This window comes from Panthera onca, chromosome A2 (genome assembly GCF_046562875.1).
Source record: "Panthera onca isolate mPanOnc1 chromosome A2, mPanOnc1 haplotype 2, whole genome shotgun sequence".
NCBI classification, from domain to species: domain Eukaryota; kingdom Metazoa; phylum Chordata; class Mammalia; order Carnivora; family Felidae; genus Panthera; species Panthera onca.
Genome location: NC_138340.1, coordinates 141,134,484 through 141,155,649, shown reverse-complemented (window position 1 = coordinate 141,155,649; position 21,166 = coordinate 141,134,484). Strand labels below are relative to the sequence as shown.

The window sequence follows — 21,166 nt, the reverse complement described above, 5'->3', positions numbered from 1 at the left end:
TTGGGTTTTTACCCAGGGAGAAACCTTAAGTTCCTACCATGCAGCCACATTTATAAAGACTAAAGCTTAACTGCTTTAGACTGTTGGCATTCCCCCCAAATTATGATCTTGAAGTCTCAACCCTCAAAATGATGGTATCAGGAGGGAAGGACTGTAGTAGGTGATTCGGACATGAGGGCAGAACCTTCATGAATGGGATTAGTGCCCTTGTAAGAGAGACCTCAGAGAGCTCTTCCTCAGAGGCCCTTTCTGCCACTCGAGGAGGACACAGCTGTCTGTAACTGGAAGAGAACCCTTATCAGAACTAGATCATATGGGCACCTTGATCTTGGACTTCTAACCTTCAGAACTGTGGGAAATAAATGTTTCTTGTTTATAAGCTACCCAGTATCTGGTAGTTTTGATAGAAACCCTAATGGGTGAAGACATTTACCTCACTTTAACTTTTGTCTGAGATTTCTTAAGAAGTACCAGCTGAAAGAAGGGTTGATTATTGTTCAATAATAAACTTGGGAGATATATGTGACAGAAAAGTCAATTCCACAACAGTGAAAAATAAATTCTGAGGTAGGCAAATATGGAATAATGAAAACATCCTTTAAAAAATAGTCATGTGAACAGTGCTGCAATGAACACAGAATTGCCAATTTTTCAAAATCCTGATTTCGGTTCTTTAGGATAAATACCCAGAAATGGGATTGCTGGATCATATGGTAGGCCTTTTTTTTTTTTTTTTTTTTTTGCGTAATCTCCAAACTGGTTTCTTTTTTTTTTTTTTTTTAAGTTTATTTATTTTGAGAGAGAGCGAGCATGCACGTGAGAGTGGGTGAGGGGCAGGAGAGAGAGGAAGAGAAAGAGAGAATCCCAAGCACGGAGCCCAATGCGGGGTTTGAACCCATGAACCATGAGATCATGACCTGAGCCTAAATCAAGAGTCGAATGCTTAACCGACTGAGCCACCCAGGCACTCTTCCATTCTGTTTTCCATAGCAGCTGCACCATTTTGCATTCCCACCTATACATGTGCAAAGGTTACAATTTTCCACATTCTCTCCAAAACTTGTCTTCCGTTTTTTTTTTTAAATAAAAGCTATCTTGATAGTGAAACCACTTAAAAACATAAAGTTGAACAAAAATCAAAATGGCTGCACTAATGCTTCAAGGAAGCTCAATTTTAAAGTAACCTTTTTCCTCTCTTCTGCAAACCCTTCCCCCACTTCTTCTTAGCCTTTTGTTTCAGGAAGCCCATACCACTCTAAAGCCATGTCTAAGGAGGCTGGCATCAAGCACTCAATTCCTGTCGAAACCGTCTAGATCCTGATTTTTCCCTATAATCCCACCCCCGCCCCTTCCTCCTGATGGGCTTGCAGTTTTTTGAAGGCCGTAGCCTGTTGCAGCCTCCTTTGCATGGCAAAGCAATAAAGCTATTGTTTCTTGTTTTTTTTTTTTAATGTTTACTTTTGAGAGAGAGAGAGACAGAGCATGAGTGAGGGAGGGGCAAAAAGAGAGGAAGACACAGAATCCAAAGCAGGCTCCAGCACAGAACCTGACACGGGGCTAGAACCCATGAACTGTGAGATCATGACCTGAACCGAAGTCTGATGCTTAACTGACTGAACTAGGTGCCCCAGGTGCCCCAGCAACTGTTCCTCTTTATCTCAAACTCTGTCTTTGAATTATAGTTTAGCTCCAAAGAACAGAAGTGAGTTTTTGACAATAGATTTCAGGTGATGTCATTGTAATTCTGGTTTCCATTTTCCTGATGATTAGTGACTTTAGTCATTTGTATGTCTTCTTTGGAGAAATGTCTATTCAAGTTTTTAACCCATTTTTAAGTGGCTTATTATTTTGTTTGTGTGTTTTTTACTATTGAGTTGTAAGGGTTTTTTATATTTTTTTAAATATTAACTCCTATCAGATATATGGTTTGCAAATATTTTCTCCACTTCCATAGGTTTCTTTTCCAGTCTGTTGATTGTTTCCTTTGCTGTATAGAAGCTTTTTAGTTTGTAGCCCCACTTTTCTATTTTTGTTTTTGTTGCCTATGGTTTTGGTGTCATATCCATGAAATCATTGCCAAGACCAATGTCATGAAACTTCCCCCTATGTTTTCTTCTAGGAGTTTTACAGTTTCAGATTTTACATTTAAGTCTTTAATCCATTTTGACTTGACTTGCATGTATGGTATAAGGTAAGTGTCCAATATCATTCTTTTGAATATTGATATCCAGTTTTTCCAAATCATTTCTTGAAGAGACTATCTTTTCCACATTGAGTATTTCTTGGGATGCTTGCAGAAGTTCAACTGACTATAAAAGTGGATTTTTTGTATGCCCTGTTCTGTTCCATTGGATATATGTCTGTCTTTGTGCCAGTACCTCACTGTTTTGATTACTATAGCTTTGTAATATATTTTGAAACCAGGAAGTGTGATACCTTTAGCTTTGTTCTTCTTGCTCTAGACTATTTGACTATGTTTGGTCTTTTGTGGTTCCATATGAATTTTAGAATTTTTTTTCTATTTCTGTAAAACCTAAATGTCCATTGATAGATGCATGGATAAAGAAAATGTGGTATATACATGCAATGGAATGTTATTCAGCCTTATAAAATAAATAGAAATAGTGCAACATGTAATAACATAGATGAACCTTAAGGACGTTAGGCTAAATGAAATACACCAGTCACAGAAAGGCACATACTGTATGATTCCACATATATGATCTATCTAAAATAGTCAAATTCATATAATCAAAGGGCTTGGATGGAATTTCTCAGGTTCTGGGAGGAGGGAGAAATGGAAATCACTTATTAAAAGGCATAAGGTTTCAGTCAAGCAAGAATAGGCTCTAGAAATCTACTGTACAATATTGTACCTTTAGTCAACAATAATGTATTATACACTCAAACATTTGTTGAGGGTAGATCTCATGTTAAATGTTCTTAACACAATAAAATAAAATAGAAAATTAACATCTAACAAAAAGTCAGTTACATGACTTTATGCAGTGTTATCTATATTAAACATTCATTCTCTTCATGAACCTCAAATACAAATACACTTGAAGGAAAAAAATGCTCTTAGGTTTGTAATTATATGTCAGCCCTCAAGTGCCATAGCCCAAATCAATATATCTCCACACAGAGATGGCTCCATTTTCTCCTTTCTCTGCCGTAAACAAAAACATGCTTTCAAACATTTATTTCTTCCCTTTCCTTCCAATCTCCTCTCTTCCTTTAGTATTTCATTAACTTCTAAAGATTTGACTATTACTTCTTGACAAATAATTTCCCAGTCTGAATCCCTAACACCTTCCTACATTCTGTTTTGCCAACTACCTTGTGGACTTCTCCACTTTAATGTCCCATTGATGTAAGTGTGATCTTTCCTTTTGCGTTCAGACTGGCCTCCTTTTCCAACTTCAGTATTTCTGGTAATGGCAAAATGCTTTACCTTAATCGGGTTTTGAAAATAAAGTTATCTTAATTTTTCTCTCCTCTTTTATCTCATTATCCATATCCTGTTGGTTGGTAAGTCTTAACAATCCTACCCCCATTATATATTTTCATACATATCCTCATCCCTCTTCTCATTGCCCCTACTTTAGGCCCTTTAGTCTTGCCACAAATAGCGTGGCGGTCCAACGAGTTTCTCGTACCTCCAGTCTCTCCTACATATTTCTGTCAAATTAATTTTTGCAAAGGATCTTTAGTCCTGTTAACTCTCCTGCTCAGAAACCTCCCTGCTTCCAATTATCTGGTGAGTAATAGGTAAAACACCTCTACGAAGTGAGTCTTATCTACCTTGCTAGCCTCATCACATATAATTTTTACTGAAACTGAATTACTTGGTTTTTGGATATGTCCTATAGTTGTTTGTTTTTTTTTTTTTTTAATATGGCTCAAAGTGTACTACGTACTCTGTCTGAAGTACCTCCTATTCTTTTCTCTGTAAATCATAATACAGCTTAAATTGAATCACCTTATTAAAGAAGTACATTTGAATTCATTCATTCAACTATTCCTAGACCCTGTGATATGCACCAGAAATACAATATAACATAAGCATGATTCTTTCCCTCAGGAGCTAACAGCCTTTCACTCCACTGCAGTGGTTACTCTGTCCTCTGAATTTCTGTAATATATTGTATCTTTCCCATAGTACTAATTCCATAATGCAGTTTATTATACTTATTTGTGTATGAATCATAGAATTATTCATCAAATTGCTTTCACAACTATTTTTACACAGTATTCAAGAAATATTTGTTAAATAATAGATAAATTCCAGATAAGTAATGTTTAAATTCCATTCATTTTTTAGAAACCTAAAACAAAAATTGAAAAAACAAAAAACAAAAAAAAGCGTCTCCTGGGTGCTCAGTTGGTTAAGCGTTCGACTTCAGCTCAGGTCATGATCTCGCGGTTCGTGGATTCGAGTCCTGCCTGGGGCCCTGTGTGACAGCTCAAAGCCTGGAGCCTGCTTCAGGTTCTGTCTGTCTCTCTCCAGCTTGCACTCTGTCTCTCTCTCAAAAACAAATAAACATAAAAAAATTTTAAATATAAATTCCATTTTTTTTAGCAATTTTAAAAGACATTTTTCTGAACTTAACTTTTAGGTGTGAGGAAATGTTTTTCCTAAATAACTAAAGACATTAAAATTATTTCTGGTCTTCTAAATTTTTCCTGATGTGTTGTGAATCTTGCTAAAAAACTTGCATGTTACTAATGCAAATGTGTTAAATAAAAAAATTATCTGGAAAACAAATAAATATTAATCTGACCTATATATTTCATTTGCCAATCTGCAGTGTCCTTCAAGGTCTCAGTGGAAATATTATTTCCTTGATTTGTGATTGTCACAAAGTCATTTACTGATTGAATTGTTAATAGGTCTAGGGACTGAAGAGAGAAAAGCAGGCAATTATTAACAAGACTTCTTACTTTTTAAAGATTACAGTTTAGAGTACATAGTATCCCTTTAAAATTATCCTATATAGACCCATTATTTTCTTGCAAGAAGCAAGAACAGAACCTACTAAGATGATTTTAAAAAGAAAATAAAAGAAATATAATGGAAAGCTTTGGCCTCATCAGGGCATAATTATATCTAGTGGGTATAAAAATGGGTTGATTTCCCAAGAGAAATGTACTTACTCTCATATCTAAAGCCTGTCCTTTTGCTCTAAGATGAATCCCTAATGGTTAATCAATACTTTTAACTTTTCCAGCTTCTCTAATCTCATTCAGAGATGTAACTAAGGATCTGGATAGCATAAGTATTCAGTGATGAAGTTGGATCTACTAATTTTTCATGGTGATAATGACAGCCAAAAAAACCAGGCCACGCTTTTCCAGGTGGCTACAGTGTTGGATGCCCAGAGAACACTCAGTACTTCTGACTGTAGAAAGACATCCTTCCTCTCACAGAGACACTGACTTAACAATGATATGTGGACAAGTCCGTTTGGGAGAAAGACAGAAACCAGTTTAGAGGCCCTTTCCCCGTAAGGTGAGCAAGGCGCTAGTCTCATCAAAGTCAGTAGGGAAATGTGTGATTTTCACCCTCCTTAGTCTCTAACCCCAGCACAACACCATACTTCAGTAGAAAACTCCCAGATCCCAACTTCTCCCTGGGGAGGGAAAGAAAAGACCACACAACCAATGGTCAGACTTTTTTTGGGCGGGGGAGGGGGGAAGGGGGAGGTGTCCAATGGACTGGTTTCTGTCTCACTCAACTCAAACCACTAAAAAAAAACCTCAGCATGCTCTCAAAGCCTAGGGGCTTCTGAAAACTAAAGAGAGCTCGGTGGCCTGCAGCAACTCTAGAGAACCTGCAGTATTGCAAACAGACACCAGAGGGAACAAGAGATTAAAAGCTCCTGAAAAAAAGATACCAGCAAATCACCCTAATCTGGAATTTGCATGCATTAAGTATAGAGAAGACATATGCACAGAAGAGGTTTAAGGGACCCCTAGAATCTCAAGGAGATGCGAATTAAAACAACAATGAGTTATTACTATACAAGTCTTTGGATGGCCAAAATCTAGAGCACGGACAACACCAAATGCTGATGAGGGTGTGGAGCAACAGGACCTCCCCTTCATTATTGATGGACTGCAGGACAGTGCAGCCACTTTGGAAGACAGTTCGGTTGTTTCTTATAAAGCTAAACTGACTCTTACCATACAGTCCAGCAATCATGCTCTTTGGTATTTACCTAAAGACGTTGAAAACATGTGCACATAAAAATCTGCACAAGGATGCTTACAGCAGCTTTAATCATACTTGTCAACACTTGGAAGCAACGAAGATTTCCTTGGTAGGCAAAGGGATAAATGGTAGGCACATCCAGACAGTGGGATATTACTGAGCTTTAAAAAGAAATGATCTATCAAGCCATGAAAAGACATAGAGGAAGCCTAAAGGCATATCACTAAGTGAATGAAGCCATTCAGAAAGGCTGCATCTTATATGAGTCCAAATCTATGACCTTCTGGAAAAGGAAAAACTATGGAGACAGTGAAAAGATCAGTGGTTTCCAGGGATTGGGCAGTGGGAAGGAGATTAAGGCATGAATAGGGAGAGCACAGAAAATTTTTAAGGCCATGAAAATATCTGTATGATACTAAAATGATGGGTATGTGTCATTATACATTTATCCAAACCCACAGAATGCACAATACTTGGTGTGGATACTAGTGTAAACTATGGACTTTGGGTGATTATGATGAGTCAATGTCAGTTCACTGGTTGTGGTAAGAAATATACCACTGTTGTGGTGGATGTGGACAATGAAAGAGGCATCGCATGTGTGGGACAGGGGAGGATATGAGAGCTCTCTGTATCTTTTCCTCAATGTTGCTGTGATGCCAAAACTTCTCTAGAAAAATTAAGTCTTTCAAAAACCGTATCTATTAGAATAATGGGTACACAATCTAAAAAGATATAACTTGTGATATCAGTAACTTAAAGTGTGCAGGGGGAGCGTAATAGTATAGAGTTTTTGTATGCAATTGAAGTGATCAACTTAAAATAGATTATTATAACTATAAGGTGTTTTATGTAGCCCCAAGGTAAACACAAAGAAAATACCTATAGAAGGTTCAAAAAAAGACTGAGAATAGAATCAAAGTATGTCGATAAAAAACCAATGAATCACAAAGGAAGATAGTAGGAGAGGAAAGGAGGAACAAAGAGGCTGTAAGATAGAAAACAATTACCAAAGTAGCAATGGTAAGGCCCTCTCTGTCAGTAATTACTTTAGTGACATAAAAAGAAATCCAGTTCTATGCCTAGGTTGTGAAGATATTTTCTAGAAGCTTTATTATTTTAGCTTTTAAATTTAGGTCTATGACCCATAACAAATTAATTTTTGTAAATGGCATATTGTAGTAGTTGAAGTTCAAATTTTCCATATGGGTATCCATTTGTTGAAAAGCTTTCACTCCTTTTTGGCTAATGTTAAAAATGAATGGTCTTTATAAATGTAGATCTATTTTGGGACTCTAATAATCCATTAATATTTGTCTACCCTTATGGAATACCATAGTAAGTGGTAAGAACCATTGTATATTGACTGAATATATTCTTGGATCTATCTAGATATTTAAAATGGTGTTTGGGGGCCAATTTTCTTTGGCATCTCACAGAGTTGCTTTAAATGAACTATGCTTTGGCATTATGACATTGGCCTTCATCAAGGAACAGTTATTTGAAACTCACTATTATATTTAGCATGAAAATGTACTATGTCTCCTTTGTAAGCCATATTAGAAATGTCTTACAAGTTTCAATACCAGGAAAAATGATATGTCAGTCCCCTCTGTAATCCATAGACATTCACTTTATGGAGCTGTGCATATGGACAACTAGGAAAATAAGAAACTACTTGGGGTGCTGGATGGGCTCAGTCAGTTAAGTGTCTGACTTCAGCTCAGGTCATGATCTCATGTACATGGATGGGTTCGAGCCCCACATCAGTCTCTGGGCTGACAGCTCAGAGCCCAGAGCCTGCTTCAGATTCTGTGTCTCCTTCTCTCTCTGCCCCTCCCCTGCTCTCTCTCAAAAACAAGTAAACATTAAAACAATTTTTTTAATTTTTTTAATTTTTTTTTAACGTTTATTTATTTTTGAGACAGGGAGAGACAGAGCATGAACAGGGGAGGGTCAGAGAGAGGGAGACACAGAATATGAAGCAGGCTCCAGGCTCTGAGCTGTCAGCACAGAGCCAGACGCGGGGCTAGAACTCACGGACCGCAAGATCATGACCTGAGCTGAAGTTGGCCGCCCAACCGACTGAGCCACCCAGGCGCCCCAAAACAATTTTTTTTAAAAAAGAAACTGCTTTATTGATCATTTCTAAAATTCCATAGAAAACCCTGTTGTATGGTCCTATCCTTTGCTTGTGAACTATCCTTACATTAGGTTACACCTTATTTTTCAAACTCTATTATCACTTTCCTCTTAGTTTACCACTCATTTGTGTATATATGCAATCCAAATCAAATCCCTTTTTGGAATGACTCAGAATCTAAATAAAGCACTACATTCATTGTGTCTTTGGAAATAGGTTTTACAATTGAGAATAATAGCATTGCATTTAGTTTAAATTTGTCAATATCTAAATGGGAGCCTCCATCTTTTTGCCTGCTATCATATAAACTAATGGGAGTGTAGAACAAAGGCTTAGTAGTTCTATTACATGTGTAAGTTCATGTTGATTTCCTCCTTTTCTCCTTGTATCCCCAGCTGGGCCATGGTCTCTCCTTGCATTTACTTAGTGTACAGACAAGCAGCATTTTAAAGGAAAAGTGGTATGGGCCTCTGCTTTTATACCATTAACTCAAAGCAGGATGACTGAAATTAAAGGATGCTTGATGAGACTGAAAGGGAATTTAGTTTATGCTATTTGTAAGAGGAGGAGAAAAAGAGCACAGAGCTAGGGTTCCATTTACATACATCAGGAAGTACCGACGAATTTGTAGTGTCCCACTGTTCCTAACTTTTTCCTGGCAGGCAAGGTGATGCGGACAGTAGTAAATGACATCTTTCTCTGTTTCCTGTTTCTCAGCCCATATAGAGTACCAACTTCAGGAATAAGATATCTGAAGTATATTCCCAGAAATATCAGCTGTAGGGCTTTTTCTAATGTAGTGCCTATTTTTCTATCAGACACTATTGACCTTTCTTTCATTTGAAAAGTTATTGATTATCCTCTGTATTCTTGGCATTGCTCTATGTGTTGGGATTAAGAAAAGAAATAAGATATGAATCTGGAGATGAAAGTGCTTGACTCTGAAATGGCAACAATCTTCACCTGGCATGACTCTTTCTTCCCTGTCCTTTTCCACATTGCAGATATGTCATTTAGCTTTTGAGAACTGAATATTACTCCTCTGAGGTACCAGACAGGTGAAAGGTGTTCTACACAATGAAATGAAATTAATCTAACAGTTCCCCCTCAGTCTACGAAGAAGAAACTGTGAAACCATGCAGGAAGAATAAAATTAATCCATTGAGTTAAAAAAAAAAAAAAAACCTCTCTTATCCCAAGGGAAAAGAATTTTTGGATAAGCTTAAGCACAAATACATCCAGGAATACAAAAGTGACAAAGATAATATTTTGAAGTTGTATAATCCAAATAGCAATATTTCTCATATATAACTTTTCACTTAATTCCAATCAGCAAAACAATATAGTATGTATGGATACTATTAAAAATCTCAGGGTATTTAAAAAACTACTAGAAGGGGCGCCTGGGTGGCTCAGTCGGTTAAGCGGCCGACTTCGGCTCAGGTCATGATCTCGCGGTCCGTGAGTTCGAGCCCCGCGTCGGGCTCTGTGCTGACAGCTCAGAGCCTGAAGCCTGTTTCAGATTCTGCGTCTCCCTCTCTCTGACCCTCCCCCGTTCATGCTCTGTCTCTCTCTGTCTCAAAAATAAATAAACGTTAAAAAAAAAAAAACAAATAAAAAACTACTAGAACTGATAAGTTAATTCAATAAAGTCGCAGGATATAAAATCAATGTGCAGGAATCTGTTTGCACTTCTATATACCAATAATGAAGCAGCAGAAACAAAAATTAAGAAGATGATACCATTTAAAATTGTACCCAAAATGGTAAGATATCCAGGAATAAACCTAACCAATGAGATGAAAGACCTATACTCTGAAAACTGTAGAACATTCGTGAAAGAAATTGAAGATGACACAAAAGAAATGGAGAGACATTCAATGCTCATGGATTGGAAGAACATTGTTAAAACGTGTATACTACCCAAAGCAATCTACGCATTTAATGCAATCCTTAACAAAATACCAACAGCATTTTTCACAGACTAGAACAAATCATCCTAAAATTTATATGGAACCACAAAAGACCCTGAATAGCCAAAGCAATTTTGAAAAACAAGAGCAAAGCTGGAGGCATCACAATTCTAGACTTCAAGTTATATTAAAAAGATACAGTCATCAAAATAGTATGGTACTGACCCAAAATAGACACATAGATCAATGGAACAGAATAGAAAACCCAGAAATAAACCCAAAATTATGTGGTCAGTTAATCTGCAGCAAACAGGAAAGAATACCCAATGGAAAAACGTTTCTTCAACAAATGGTTTTGGGAAGACTGGTTAGCTACATGCAAAAGAATGAAACTGGACCACTCTTATACCATACACAAAAATGAATTCAAAATGGATTGAAAACCTCAGTGTGAAAGCTGAAACCACAAAAATCTGGAAGAGAGCACAGGCAGGACTTTCTCTGACATCAGCCATAGCAACATTCTTCTAGATATGTTTCCTGAAGCAAGGGAAATAAAAGCAAAAATAAACTACTGGGACTACATCAAATAAAAAGCTTCTGCACAGCAAAAGAAACAACCAAAAAAACTAATAAGCAATCTACTGAATGGGAGAAGATATTTGTAAATGATTTATCCAATAAAGGTTAGTATCCAAAATATATAAAGAACTTATACAACCCAACACCTAAAAAACAAATAATCCAATTAAAAAATGAGCAGAAGACATGAACATACATTTCTCCAAAGAAGACAGACATATAGATGGGCAACAGACACATGAAAAGATATTCAACATCAGTCATCATGAAATGAGGTATCACCTCACACCTGTCAACATGGCTAAAATCAACAACACAAGAAACAAGTGTTGGCGAGGATGTAGAGAAAGGGGAACCTTCCTTCACTGTTGATGGGAATGCAAACTGGTACAGCCACTGTAGAAAACTATATGGAGTTTTCTCAAAAAGATAAAAATAGAACTTCCCTATGGTCTCGTAATCACACCACCAGGCATTTACCCAAATAGTACAAAAACACTAATTCAAAGGGATACATGCACTCCTATGTTTATAGCAGCATTATTTACAATAGCCAAGTTATGGAAGCAACCCAAGTGTCCATCCATAGATGAATACATAGAGAAGATGGTTAGAGAACATTGAATATCATTCAGCCATAAAAAGAATGGAATCTTGCCATTTGCAACAACATGGATGGAGCTAGAGAATATACTGCTCAGCAAAATAAAGAAAAATACCATATAATTTCACTCATATGTGAAATTTAAGACACAAAAGAAACAATCAAAAGGAAAAAAAAGAGAGAGACAAACCAAGAAACAGACTCTTAACTATAGAGAACAAACTGATGGTTATCAGAGGGGAGGTGAGTGGGGGGGTGGGGCGGGGAATGGGTGAAATAGGTGATGGGGATTAAGGAGAGTACTTGTGATGAGCACCAGGTGATGTATGGAATTGTTGAATCACTATATTGTACACCTGAAAGTAATATAACTGTAATATAATATATATATATATATATATATATATATATATATATATATATATATATATATAGTTCAGGGTATTATTCAATAATTGAGTGAACTCAGTTGTTAATAGCTCAAGGTTAATAGGGTAATGGCCAAGGAAGTCAGTGAAAATTGTTCCTTAAGAAACAAAGATGATCCAAGATTTGAGGAAGAATGAGCTAAAATGCCATAGGTATCTTCAGGCCCAACCTGTGCTTCCCACTGTGGCTCATTTCATCACCTTCAGTGAGTAATCACCTCCTGGGTGCCATCTTTTGGAGGCTGGTTTGACAGAGATAAGTGATACTGAGATCTGTCAGAGATGGAGAACGCAGCAAAGATCAACAGTAGGAGCATGTCTAAAGAACAGAACACTTGGAACCATAGCCATTTATGTCACACTTTAGAGCCCATAAAATATAAAACTGTGCGGCAATAAAGGGAAGTAATTCATCTATTTATTATTTAGAATACATCTGCTTTAAACATGCATCAATATTTTACAGGTGATATTTGGGTATTCTAACTTGCCATGACATTAGACTCTGTTTGCTTGCAAATAAGAGAAAGAAAAATTCAAATTAAAGCCTAATGCTAACACTTATTAATTTTTTGGCTTTATTGAGGTATACTTGACAAATATTATGTATAATTAAGGCATACAATGTGATGTTCTGATATACATATACATGGTGAAATAATTGCCACAATCAAGCTAATTATCATATCTATCACCTCACATAGTTATGATTTTCATGTGTGTGTGCTGAGAACACTTAAGATCAACTCTCTTAGCAAATTTCAAGTATGTAATAGAGTATTACTAACAATAGCTATCACGCTAAATATTAATCTGCAGCAATCTCATTTCTAGATATAGGTATATCCCCAAAGGAAATAATATCAGCATTTTGAAGGGATACCTGCACTCCTATGTTCATCACAGCATTATTCTCAATAGCCAGGATATGCAAACAACCTAAATATTGATAGGTAAATGGACAAAGAGAATATGGCATATGGATACAGTGGAATATTATTCAGCCTTAAAAAAAGAAGGAAATCTTGCCATTTGTGGCAACATGTATGAACCTCCAGAACATTATACTAAGTAAAATAAGGCATACACTGAAAAAGAAATACTGCATGATCTCACTTTTATGTGGAAACTAAAAAAAATCGAAGTCATAAAAGCAGTACCAGGGGCAGAGAGGTGAAGGAAATGAGATATTGAATAAGTTCTGATGACACTCTTAAAAGCTGACTTCATCAAACCCAAAGATATCAAACCCAATGATGAAAAGAATGAGCATTGATAACAAAAGGCTTTTAGAAATGTGATATCTATTTAATAATTAATTACTACAGAACTTACCAGTTTGGATGGAAAATAAAGCCAAAATGTGCAAAAGGAAAGTATTACAGAGAGTAAGGTAATAGATACAGCCATCTCATAAATTTTGGAGAAGAGCCTACTATCTTTCCAGCACTACCAGCTCACTAACATAAATAGGGCTCCAGTAATTGATTATGTTTAGAATAGTGCAAAAGTGAACCTTCTACATACCCTGACAGAAGTAACAGAAGACAAAATATTCAGAGATTACATTTTCCTGTGTTTGTCCTTTATTCAAAGTCTCTCCTCTCGTCTTTAAGTTGAAACTACCCTTTGTAAAAGCACTCTGAATAACAGATGAGTGAGAGACATCGCATGAATTCAGTATTAATATGTATTTCACGTGAATATTTGGAAAAGAATTGCAATGAGTTAACTGGAGTTTCTTCATTTTATACTTAGCAGAAGTATGGTACATAGCGATTGCTTTTGTTTTTAGCTATTACTTATTAACTTTGATAATAGTTGATCCATGTCGTGGGAATGAGAGGTACAGCATAGGGGATATATTCAGTGGTATAGTAATAGCGTTGTACGGTGACAGGTGGTAGGTATGCTTGTGGTGAGCATAGCATAACATATAGAGTTGTCAAATCACTACGCTGTATGCCTGAAATTAGTGTAACATTTTGTATCGACCATAATCCAGTTTTTAAGTTTTTAGTTAAATTAAATTACAGCTCAAAAAGTTAATAGTTGATCCCAAACAGAAAATCTCAAAACATTGTTATTCGGTTGGTGAAACGGCTTTTATTTTTGCATAGATTTGCCAACCATGTGACGCTAACGGCAAACATTTCCAATTACTTTCATCCACGGGGACTGGCAAAGTGCCCCATGAGGCCAGAGGAAAGCTGGTCATCAGTGCATTTTTCTGAAGAAAACTCGTGTGACTAAATCGGAGAATATTTTGAAATAAGGAAAACCAATAGAACAAAAGAATATATCTTGCTGGTTTAAGTAGCAGTTTGATTTCATGAATTCAAGAGCACTGATTGCTTACCTACTTCCAAAAACTGGAGGTCCAACGGTTGAGATACTTGGCCTCAAGTGATTTAGAATCTGCTGCAAGACACAGGTGCATGTGCAATCGCACTGAAAAGTAAGGACTCTGCAGTAGAGCTAACACAGAGCATTACAGGAGCGCGGTGGGGGACCACAAACAAGTTTTACAAAATCGGGAGAGACTTCTTGACCTTCATACTCAAGCTCAAACCTGAAGGCAAGTATTAGGTCAGTTAAACAGAGAAGAATCAGTAAATGTTGCCAACTAACAAATGCTGACCACCGTGATCCTTAGAGACCATGTGCAAAGTAACAAGGTATGATATCTATAAAATACTGTTAGGCATCTCCACGTTCCCAAATATTCAATAACTGCACGTTGTGGTACCAACCATAGTGTGCCCACTTCAGGAACTATTGTATCGGCATTAAAATAAAAGTGATTGTGGTAGAATGGTACCGTGCTCATTTGAGCAAGATATGTATATCCCTTTTCTGCACAGTTGGGAGTCGGGAGTGCCAGAACTTTGTGTGAGATTTGGAAGTGAAGTCGAGCCAAGGCATCCCTGTGCTTTTCTCAGGGGAAGAGCAGTGCGGAGGACCCCACCCTGTCGCAGCTCCTGCCTGTCCACCTTGGATGGGTCAGCAGCCAGGAAGGAGCTTCTCCAGCTCCCGCTGGTGCTCCTTCAGCAGCTCCTCCAGCTCCGGGGCCAGGTGTGCGTTTTGCTGTTGAGGGTGGATGCCTGCTTCTCTTTGCAGGTTATTTCCATGCATCAAAACTGGAGGTCTGGAGGCTGTGGGAAACCAGTCCAGCCTCATCAGTCCCCACTCACCCTGGTAGGTTCCTAGCGTATTCGGCTCCTCCTCTTCTTTATGGCTCTCCTTCCTTCCAGATTGCCTGCCTTGCTGCCTTCAGCCTCTTGCACCGGACAGAGAAGGACAGCTTCACGTAGACTGTTTAACCTGTGTTCTCACTTGCATAAAATCAAATCCTTATAATAAAATATCTTCTTATTTTGTCTTCTGATCAAGCCCTGACTGCCACACTGATGCTTTCACGTTCTGTATGACATTGGAAAAGGGATTATGGCATTATATCAAATTAAAAGCATCCATATGCAAATTTTATGTAAATTGTAAATTCAGTAGTTTAAATGTAAATGGATCCAAAATTCACCAAAATATTAAGTGTGATTTTATTTGGAAAAGTGGGACAACGTGTGAATTTTTGTCTTCTTTGTATCTTCCAGTGTTTCCACTTTTAAAAAATGAACATTCATTAATTTTGTAATTTAAATCGGCAGCAAAACTTGTTTTTGTGACAGTAAATCTTTAGAGCAAAAAAAAAAAAAAAAAGGCAGTCACCTAACCATGTGATTGTAAGTCCTCTTTATTCACCTAAATGCATCCTCAGGGGCTTTCTTAATGCTGATATTAAAAAACATAGGAATGGAGGGGGTTGTTAACAATTAGAGCTACATTTTCAATATGTTCTGCTAAGACGCAACCACCAAACTTCATGAATGCTAATTTGAAAAAACTGGGTCATATTTCCCAGCACAACTTTATATATCTTTTCCTATGGAAGAAGTTAGGTTTAAAAGACTTGTAGGCAAATTCATTGAAACTATACATTTAAAATGTAAATTTAAGCTTCTTACATATATATATCTTATGTCCTATATCCACAAACACATATGCATTCAAATAAATTCCTATTCCCAATACCTAATTCCAAATTTTGAATAAATTCAATAACCATCTATGTATGTTTCACTTAAAAATCATACATATATACGTATATACACACTCACAATTTTTGCACTTTGAAATAGATACTTTACTTGAGTAATAATCTTTTTTTATGTTTATAGCAAGCCACCATTTACAAAGAATTTACATAAAGCTGTGAAAAGACATTGTTGTTTTTTAATTGTTAAAGATACTAAGGCCCAAAGAGATTAAGAAATGAGGTTAGGGTTCTACTCATACTTCATTGCCACCATTATTGACTTTATAAAAAAAAAAATCATCATTTGGTTATTTACAAAAGTGAGCTTCCTTGATACCTCAAAAATTAAAGAAGGAACAAACATTCACATATCCTGCAATAAATTCGTTTTCTGCTATTATGTAAATCTATTCTTATAGTTATTTATTGATATTAAAAAACATAGGAGTTATTGTTTTTTAATATTATAGATATTAAAAAACATAGCATAATAGTATGATTTAGACTAATGAATGAATTTCATACTATTAATGACACAGGAATATGAATTTGTAAATCAAAATAAATTATACATTGGTATCCCTAGAGAATATAGACCATAAATATAGAGTCTTTCCTATAAGATAAGATCTATGTAGCTTACAAAAAAATGATTTAGCTATATTTGTCAAATAATTACTTGTTCTAGAGGGCATTCACATATGCACTGTTTTAGTGGAGGAGTTTAGTGGGAAGATCCAGTGAATGACCAGGTTATATTTGCACAAATAAGATAAATATTCATAGATGTGCACTTTGTTTCTGCAAATCAAATAATGTCCATTCTTTCAATTCAATCATCTGGTGCAGAAGTGAGCACATTATAGCTAGCCCATGGGCCAAATCCACCTGTTTTGTATGGTAGATGAACTAAGAAATTTTTTCATTTTTTGTTTATTTATTCATTTTGAGGGGGTGGGGGGATGGAGAGAAAGAGAGAGAATCTCAAGCAGGCTCCATGCTGCCAGCATAGAACCCAATATGGGGCTCAAACTCATGAACCATAAGGTCATGACCTGATCCAAAATCAAGAGTCAGCCTAACCGACTGAGCCACCGAGGAATCTCTTTTTCATTTTTAAATGCTTAGAAAAAAATAAAAGAGTATTTTGTGATACGTGAAAAGTATATGAGATTCAGATTTCAGAGCCCATAAATAAAGTTTTATTGGAACACAGTCTGGCTCATTGTTAAGTGTTGTCCCTAATGGGAACAAAATAAGACACTGTAGTGGCTTCTCTGACCCACAAGGTTCTTCTGTGGATGATGACAAATGTAAACTCGACACAAAATTACTATGTGAGATGTTTCTGACAAAATTCAAAAATACTTTGTTAGACTGTAAAATAAATATTCCCACTCGACTTGTATTCACATGGCGGGGGGAAGTAAACATTAATGTATAATCTATTTTACTTAAATGGTTAATCTTAGAGGCAAAATGATAGATTTTTCATTGTGGAACCAAATTGGAAACACTAGGCCTCCTATCCCTCTCAAAGATTTGGAAATCTTTCTTTTCTACAGATGAAATGCAGCATGATGTCTCTCCCTGTTCCAGTTTGTGACCTAGATAAGATTAAGAGGGTGACATATTCTGTAGGTCACTATGCAAAGTAGGCCAAAGAGAAAGAGAGAGAGAAAGAAATTAAAATTAATGATAAGAAAATGACCCCTGCTGTGATACCATGAGGAACTGAAAAAACTCTCAGTGCTTGGAACTGTGGTCATGACAACCTATCAATTCAGCCTTAGTCCATGACTAAGTTTGAAATTGTATCTCTGTTGAGCTGAATAAAATGCGAAACTTGATGAGTCCGTTTGTTCCTTTCAGCTACAAGTTATTTATTTATAGTTCATTGTAGCTGTTTGTTGTAGGGGTTCCTCCTACATCACTGGTGTGCAGAAAGCTCTAGACCAAACAATCGCAAGTGGTTCAAAGTCTTATGTAAGCTCCTGGATTTCACTAAGGATGATTTCACAATTGATATCCATGGTTTGTAACCCTTATTAGATGTAGAGAAATGTCCAAGCAAAGAATTGAGGAAATGGACATTTTAAGTCTTTAGTTACTTGGTCGGTTTAAAGTGCATTAATGACGGGGTGCCTAAGTGGCTCAATCGGCTGAGCATCCCACTTTGGCCCAGGTCATGATCTCACAGTTCATAAGTTCAAGCCCCACGTCAGGCTTTGTGCTGACAGCGCAGAGCCTGGAGCCTGCTTCGAGTTCTGTGCCTCCCTCTCTCTCTGCCCCTCCCCTGTCATGCTCTGTCTCTCTGTCTCTCAAAAACAATTAACATTAAAAAAAATTTTTTAAAGTAAAGTCTATTAATGACAAGCAAATGCAACTGTTCTTGCACTGACACTTTTATTCCTAATTTAAGAATTACTTATGTTTTTAAGTGAAGATAAATGCCTTTATTGTTAAGTACCAGCCCATCACGGTTATGCTTTTTAGACTTAGCACAGTGGTAAATCATAACTTTCTTTTATTTGTTATTAATAAGCAGATTGTTTTAAATAGTTTTTACATGTGTTAAAGTCTATAAGAGATACTATAATTATAGCTAATGGTTTGCACTCTACGTAACGCAGTGTTAAACACTTAATTTTCATTATCTTATTTATAATATCACCTTATGATCTAGATGTTATTATTATTCCCATTTTACACATGAGAAAGCAGAACCTCACAGAGGCTAGTTTAGTTTGATACTCTAATAGGTATTAGAGATAAAGTAATTAATCAGTGTTATAGTCAGGATTGGAATCTATGCTTGCTGACATCCAAAACTGTGCTCATATCTGCCATTATGCCATCCTGTTTCCCATGCGTGAAGACAAACTGGTTAGAAAAAATGGCCTGCATAGATTTATTGTATTATTTGTCTGTTTATTAATAGACATCGATATTAGTTACAAGTCTGGCAAGGCAAATGTTTTGGTGAAAGAATCAGGGACTTGGGTAGCAGGCTTACCTGAATTCAATCCTGAATTCCTCATCTGTAGCCACTGGCTGTAAATAGTAATCCTTGCTCTCTTTAATACCCACTTACTCATCTGCAAAATAGGGGTGATAGTAACTACCTTGAGAGTTTTTTTTTGTTCAATAAGATAATGTATGTACAGTAGCTAGCACACGTTAGGCACAAAATAATTATTTTTCCTATTGTCTCTATTTCTTCAACTGTGCATAACTTGTTTTCCATAGAAAGGGTGGACTAATGTCTTAATCATTCCTCAATATGAAGAATCCAGGTCCTACATTAAATGCAAACAGAGTTTTTAACATTTATCACAGGTTCATTAAACACCATAGTAAAATTAAGTTTGCATTTTTTAAAATCACAGGAAAAGCACTGACCTGAAAATCCTTTGAAATATTAAAACACAGCCCAACTCTTCTGGACGTTTATTACAAACAACAGGAACAATTCTGGCAAAGGGAACCCTGGGGGGAAGAACCTGAGTACAAGAACCCAAGGGCACACTGGTTGTGCCAGGCAGTACACAGGGAGGAGGAAAGAAGAAGAAGGAGTCTCAGTACAGTCCTCAGAGAATTCCTGTTCAGAATCAGACCAGGGAAAGAGGGCACACACTTCCTCCATGCCTTTCTGACATTGATGTTGATGAATCTCTTTGTCCTGTATTTATGTGTTACTTTCCTGGACCTCGAACAGGTATGATTCTCTGAGAATGTCTTGCTGACTTCTAATTCCCTACGGGTACTTGCACTTGACAGATAAAAACAAAATCTGCAATATTTCACATTAAATTCATAATGGCAGTCAACTGCTTCCCTGGCACTGGTAAGGTTTTCAACATAGGAAAGAAACAGTAATATCGGAATATGATTAATTGTTTTTACAGATTATTTTAAACACTAAGAAAATGTATATGTAAAGGGATAATGCTAACATGTTTTAAGTATTTATTTATTGATTTATTGAGAGAGAGAGTGCGAACGGGTGAAGGAGAGAGAGAGAGAGAGAGAGTCAAAGAATCCGAAGCAGGCTCCAGGCTCTGAGCTGTCGGTGCAGAGCCTGATATGGGGCTCCAACTCACAGACTGTGAGATCATGACCTAAGCTGAAGTCGGACGCTTAACCGACTGAGCCACCCAAGAGCCCCATGGATAATGCTAACATTTAAAAGTGGAAGTAACGGGACCCTGGGTGGCTTAGTCGGTTAAGTGTCCGATCTCGCAGTTCGTGGGTTCGAGCCCCACATGGGGCTCTGTGCTGACAGCTCAGAGCCTGGAGCCTGCTTCAGATTCTGTCTCCCTCTTTCTCTCTCTTCTCCCACTCATGCTCTGTCTCTCTCTCTCTCAAAACTAAATAAATATTAAAATTTAAAAATATATAAAATCTATCTGTTTTAGATCTTTTATATTTAAATAACAAGTATCAGCAGTCTGCTGCCATAAAAGGCACTGTGATGCTCTGAAAATGGTATGGACTTTGGGATTAAATAAACTTGATTCCATGCTTTCCCCAGCTTCCTAAATCTGAGTCTGACCTTGGCCACATTACTTAATTTCTCTCCCCTCCCCTGCATTCCTCCCCTTTCCTTCCCTCCTCTCTCAAATATGTTTTTGAAGAGAAAATGGGATAAGGTACATAAAATGCCTAGCACAAAAAAGGCACTAATACATGTACACATACAGTGGAAATGCTTATAAAAACTATAATCGGGGATGCTTTTCTCTCCAGGGCCTCTGGTGAAATTAGAAGAGACTGAAAAGGCACAGAAGCAGAGCATAAGCCTTGGACAGACTCGTGAACTACAGGAGGAGGTAGGTGGGTCATATTTTAAGCAAATAGTGATATTTAGACTTACATTACAAAAGATTAACATATGAAATATAAATATATGAAATGCTCCAATATAAAGAAAACATTTCTCTCACTAACACATTAATAAAACTCTGCTCCATGTTGCTTATCAGAAGGTTGGCAAAGATGTGGGTAATGGGAACTCTCAGGTACTGCTGGTAAGAATGGCAAACAAAATAACCAATTTACAAATGGTTTCGTGTTGTTTTAAAATCAAATGTAAACCTACCTTTTGATGCAGCCGTTTCCATCCCTTGGTATATACCAACAAAATGTGAGTATACAGTTTTTCATAACAGCCGGATGCTAGGGGAAAA

At 36.8% G+C, this 21,166-nt stretch overlaps 1 long non-coding RNA gene across 3 annotated transcripts in view; it reads left to right on the top strand.

The window, feature by feature from the left end:
- Positions 1-21,166, top strand: part of LOC132679463 (uncharacterized) — a 477,892-nt gene that overhangs the window by 343,839 nt on the left and 112,887 nt on the right. For all 3 annotated transcript variants that reach the window (XR_009610166.3, XR_009610165.3, XR_009610167.3), the window contains one exon: positions 20,727-20,809. This is a non-coding gene — a long non-coding RNA (uncharacterized LOC132679463). The remainder of the gene's footprint in view (positions 1-20,726; positions 20,810-21,166) is intronic.